This window comes from Notothenia coriiceps, unplaced genomic scaffold, assembly GCF_000735185.1.
Source record: "Notothenia coriiceps isolate Sejong01 unplaced genomic scaffold, NC01 NC01_scaffold00016821, whole genome shotgun sequence".
In the NCBI taxonomy this organism is placed as follows: domain Eukaryota; kingdom Metazoa; phylum Chordata; class Actinopteri; order Perciformes; family Nototheniidae; genus Notothenia; species Notothenia coriiceps.
The window spans coordinates 214,983-221,381 of NW_011349522.1; positions in this window are offsets into that span (position 1 = coordinate 214,983).

The window sequence follows — 6,399 nt, forward strand, 5'->3', positions numbered from 1 at the left end:
ACACACACACACACACACACACACACACACACACACACACACACACACACACACACACACACACACACACACACACACACACACACACACACACACACACACAACAATTATGAGGTGATGTCATCTCCTCAGTACGGTTCTCTCCTCTCACATCAGAACCCACAGAATAGGCTCCCATATGGATGGCTTCAGTCCTGACTGGGGCATCGGCCAATGAAAGGCCCTTTGTGTTCTCAGGAAACAGGCCTGTTGTCAGACTGGTTTCACCAGGCCTCCATGGTTACCAGTAATTGATTTAGAGAGAGACGAGGGCATAAGGACAAGACAGGGAGGATCCTTCTTTCAGGTTTGCAACATTCATAGGGTGCTAATTGGGTGTTTTATTGGCACAACACTTATAACATTGTTTTATTTTCCTCAACTCTATAATGTGGACAAATAAAAGGCACATTTAGCCAACGTCACACTATTCTCTCTTCATTAAAGGTGGGGTAGGTAAGTTTGAGAAATCGGCTCGAGATACACTTTTTGTTATATTCCATGGAATGTTCTTAACATCCCGATAGCAATGAATATCTTAAGTGCTTTGACAAAAAATCCATTAAAAAACGTCATCTGTGGAAGCCGTAGTACTGTAAAAAGCACGATCAATCATTTTAGCCGGCCCGGCTAAAATAACTGGATGGCCTACCTGCCTGCCTGTCAGCCTTCCATCTGTGCACAAACTTATCTCGTGCCCTCATTGGTCATGTGTTGGAGGAGGGGCTCTGTAAGGAAGTGACAGATTTTCTCCGGTTGTGTATTTTCAAATTCCAGCACACTCGAGCTGGTTTCTCCAAAATTACCTACCCCACCTTTAAGATTGGAAAGAGTGCTGCTTCTTAATATTATTTAATTTAATCAACGCAAGTCACTTTTTTCAGTCGGATCACATGCCAACTCCAAACACTTTAGTTGGATTTGAAACAAACGAAGTGTTGCAACATTATGGAACAGTGTGCTAATTTGTCTATGCATTTAAAAGTTTGGTAGCATCTGTAAGCATAACGACTAGAGGCAGATTTGACTTTTCAAAGTAAAAAAATGTGACATGGTTTTTATATCTGTAAGAGTTAAACAAACAAGATACAACGCGATAGATTCTAAACTTTATAAAATAGTCATGCTAGCTGTTTCAGTCTTAATGCTATTACTTATATTTGGTTGAGTTGAATCTTCTTTTTTATTTATTTATTCACATCTTGTTCAGAGCATATTTAACAAAAAGGTTGAAGCATTTGTTGAGTTGAGTCTTGAATCCATCTGATTCCACACTACTCTCCCTCCACTGTCTCTCTGTTGGATTGATTCACATGCTTTCTTATGTATTTCTATAACATATTTCAAATGTAATACAAATTATACTACAACACAGTACTATATACTATTATAATTATTATGGTTTACTTCCTCTAAGCACCTGTATTTATTTCTGACTGTGTATTATTAAAAATAAAATAATGTTGTAAAATTAAAATGTAAAATTGTGATTAAAAGAACTTGCAATAAATAAACTTAAAATAAGAAAATAATGATGCAAATTCTAAACATGCACACTTCCAAAGAAGCACTTTGAATTTGTGACCTGCTTGGTTTAGGGGTTACTTGACAGGAGAGTAAAACCAACAGCAGTTTCCAAATCCACAGTAGCCACACATTCTTCACTTCTAAGGACCTGACTCAGTAGCTTTATAGTGTGGCTGTGAGTCCAAGACAAACACATCCTCCAAACCTCTTAGATCTCCTCAGGACGATAACCTTACATCATTACTTGTTGGCCTTATGCCTGGGTTCCTATTAGTCCAAGTCCCATAAAGATTTGCATTTTTAAAAAAAAATACTTTGGGGATACCAAACATTTTTGGGGTTAGCATTTATGATGAAATATTCATGAAGTTTTCTTTGGAAAATTCACAGATCTTCGTTTATTAAATGCATATGGCTAGATTGCAATCTGTTCACTGACTTACAATTGGATGAAGACCAGAAAAGGGATTTTAGACACCGTTGAAGGTAGAAGATGTGTCTTTTTGGGGGGGCGTACAGTGGGCACGCTAACCAATAAAGACAAGAATTTAGGAGGGAAAGTCTTGACTCCTGAGGCCCAGTTGATTGGAACCATATGGAAAAGACAACGGTCCAAAAGCAAGAAACGGCTGGGAGGAGGGGTTGCAGGGGAACTGGACAATCCCCACAGGAGCAATTTGGGGTGAAGTGTCTTGCCCAGGGACACAACGACATGCTGACTGCAGTGGGGTTTGAACCTGCGACCCCCTGATCCGAACACCTACGGACAACCCACTACGCCACACGCCTCCACATGTTGTGCTTTTAAAGAGTGTGTGACATTTGAGGGTAAAACCCAGTACATCTAATTCAGGTTGATTAAAGGTTCCTTTCTATGATATTGAGTGTCACTTTGCTGTGTTCCTCGACTGTCCCTCTACCCGTACAGTGCCATCTTCTCCACCAGCAGTTGTCCTTATCGTCAATCAGCCTCTCTGCTGTCTGTTCCCCGGCTGACAGCCACAACTGCCTTTGTCCCAAAGGTCGTAGCCAGCAGGCAGCTCTCATGTCTGTGCTTCTGAGAACACACACTGACCATGGACAAAGGTTCGCAGCTTACCACCCGCACACATATTCACTATAACTATTTGATAGTATATATATTTAGCATTTCTCTTTGATGCACCATGAAGCATAACCCAAACAGCTAATGGAGACACATTTACTGTCTGGCTCAAAGACACTTCATCAGTGCACATTTTGTTTGTTGCTGGGATTTAAATCGAGAACCTCCCCATGTTTACATGACACTAAAATCCATAGCGAAACAAAGATCATGAACCTCTTGCAACATCTATATTCTTTAACATGAACACTATTTTGAAGGTTCATCTATAAAATAGCCCTGCCCACCACAGTGGAACACACAAGCAGTTATCTCTCAGATGCCTTTTCAAGGAGCCCTGCAGAAGCCCCTCCTAAAAATAGAGCGTCCCCTCAACTCACGGGGATCTACGAGTTCTCTGCAACAATCCGGGTGTGAACCATCTGCAGATCAAAATGTTCACATTAGTACAGCACCAGTACTCTGTGGTGCCGAGCTGTTGACCATGGGGATATTCACTTTCTTATCAAAGTAAAAAAAAGGACATGTCGCTGAAAAATGTAGAAACGTTATCCTTATTTTCATAGGAAAGCCATTGGCGTGTATCATATTACAAAAATGATGGTATATGAATTAAACAAATGGTGTTTTCCTAAATCTATTAACCATAATGTTGGAATGCTTTGTAAATATACAGAAGAGATGAAGGGCAATGTCCAGACCTTTGTATTGCCATTACTTCATCCCGATAGAAAACTCCCTTCATTTCCTCACCCTTTGTAGATGCCAAGAAAAATGAATGAAGCAAGCCTACAGTGCAAATCTACCGAGCCCCCTAGGGGACATGGAGAAGAAAAAAAGATTTATTTGAAAAAAAAAAGCTCAGATGACGGCGCGTATCGAACTGTTCTGATAAAAACGACTCTGTAGCTCGTTGTCTACCTTGCTATGATTGTAAAGTCATGTTGTTTGTATTTTTACAACGTTATATTCATGATTTATTGATCTGTGAAATTCAAATCTGTCAATAACTCAGCTCAGAGGGACGTGCATGTCCCCTCGCTCTGAGTGTTCTCTTGAGGTGTCTTTCACTTATGTGAAACCCGTGCCTTTTGCCAAGCACTGATGTTATATCTTTATATTTAAGGCCAAGCTCAAAGTAAAATCGAGGAACCGCTCCATTGTTGTGGTTTCTGTGTTGCCGTAGCAGCCGAACTGACCAGGAAGTACATTGACCTAAATGAAAAGTTTTGCGAGATCCCGCAAAGGGGTTTTGCGAGATCTCGCAAAGGTATTGCGAGATCTCGCAAAACATTTATACATTTTTTTTTTCTTCTCCATGTCTCCTAGGGGGCTCCGTACTAATCCCCTGCTTAAAGTCCTGTTGTACAAACAGCCAAAAGGAACAGAGACATCTCATTCTTTATCACTATCACAAGTTTCTTCACAGTATTATATTGATTATTTGGATAACGATACAACATCGTGTTACATTTATTAAATCACAAGAATATGAAACATACAGAACATGTATTTTTGGGGAAATCATAAAATAAACTTATTTTGCTGTTAAACACTTGTCACTAGAAAGAGAATAGCTGGTCTACCTTAAAGAGCACCTTCAGTTGGCCTGGCCCTGTTCCGCTCCTTTTATTGCAATTTTCAGGTGGCTGGAAAGACCAGTGGGCTTCAGTCTTAATGAGTTGTAGCATTTATTTACAGACAGAAAAACTTTACACACACTACAACTCCCTCTCTCTATCTGCATCGATGCTATATATATATGTATATATATACATATACATTTATTAATGAATCCCACCCCTTAAAGTGATTTATTGAACTTATAGCACTATAGATACACAGACATTATGAGTTATTACCTATCCTGCTCACTTGTGCAGTCACGCCTGCAATCTGACCTTAACAGCATCTGACCCTGCGTCAGCAGTTAACCCCTTACCTCTCTAAAAGATGACACCACACAACCGTGTGGCTCAGGCCTTGTAAGGACAATGGCATGTCATATAAACAGAGAGGTGAATACATTTAACCAATTTAACTAGTTACCTGAGTGAGAGTAGTGAGCACGTTTAACACTGGATTCATTAATATTGCTGATGCTACTACCAAAAATACTACTTACAATATTCACAATAATATAACAGTACTAACCAGAACGTTTTTAAAGCAGTCAACATTGCCCTGATAAGAGGAGTAAGATAACTAGTGATATAGTATAATAACTAGTTTGCTTTCTAATTAATATTTTCTGTGAAACATATGATGACTGCCGTTCCTCTGACAGATGACCAGACACTCCTTCCACATGGACTGTGAAACCAGCAGATGTGATCCTCTTGTTACTGCAGCTCTGCTGGATGGCTCCCTGTAGTTCAGAGGTACCTTACTATTCCTCTTCTGATTTCAGATAATTCAATCATTAGTCCAACATCTCTGCTATGTCAAAACTCAAAAAGTCTAGTTCTCAAATTCACCTCCATATATAGGAATTACATTTATTAGGCCGATTACAGATGATGTACATCAAGTGCCAACATTTAGTGCAGAACGAAGTTTGCTCTTAATGTAGTCAAATGGAATGGTTGTGGGTCAAATCCTACTTTCAAACAGGAGACCAGTCCGTGTTTCATCACAGTCTGGCAAACCTTGACAAAACCATAGCTGCCATCAACATTAAAAAAGGTAGAATATGAAATATGTTGGCAGTGGAAGTAAAAATAATAATATGAATGTAAATGTACAGTACAAAGTACGAAGGTGAAGATAGGGACAAAGAGATGACATATCATACATTTGTTTTTACATTTGGAAATGATGCTCTCATCAATAACCTGTCTGTCTGAATGTGAAGTTTGACAGCAGGGATCATGTGTCTGGATCACAGAGGCTGTGATGCAGCAGAAACAGTGAATGACTAAGCAGGTTACACTTCGTTTTTGTTTGTACGTGTTTATAAATGTATATGCTTTGATTATCTAATAACTGAAGAAAAGCTGATTGGGAGGTAAACAGACAGTGAGGTATTAGAACGGTGTGTGTTTGCTAAGCATTCATTTCAAGAGAGAAACAGCATGACTCATGAATATAAAACATACTGTCAGCTGTTTGAGCTGGTGCAGGAACATGGCATACAGTAAAGGTTCATCACCTCAGGACAACAGCAGCTTCACACACACACACACACACACACACACACACACACACACACACACACACACACACACACACACACACACACACACACACACACACACACACACATTGAAGTGCACAAAGACACATTACAGTCACTAGTGGGACAGCTTGTCACCAGTTACTCTGACTGATTGGCGTTTCAATTGCTACCTGAGGAATAATACCAGGTTGATGTCATATAAATGCATGAATTTTCACAGTTCATTATGCATTGACTGAGAAATTGTGCTTTTCAAATCTGCCTGCCATTTTATAGCGATATACATTTTTGGATGTGAATGTTAGAAAGACTAAATGTTTACTGGTACAGCTAGTGTACTGACTGACAGATGGTTTACTGGCAGGTCAGGAATAGTGAGGCGTCGCTGTGACTGCTGACCAGCAGCCAGCGATGACATCACAGGATACATGAGACAGCCTGGGGGAAGTGGGCTGTGTTTCTGCATGTGCTTATTTACTAAATGTCTAAAGTACTCTCCTTTAACTGTGTACATACATGTGGATGTGCATAACAACATGAACATGTTTTC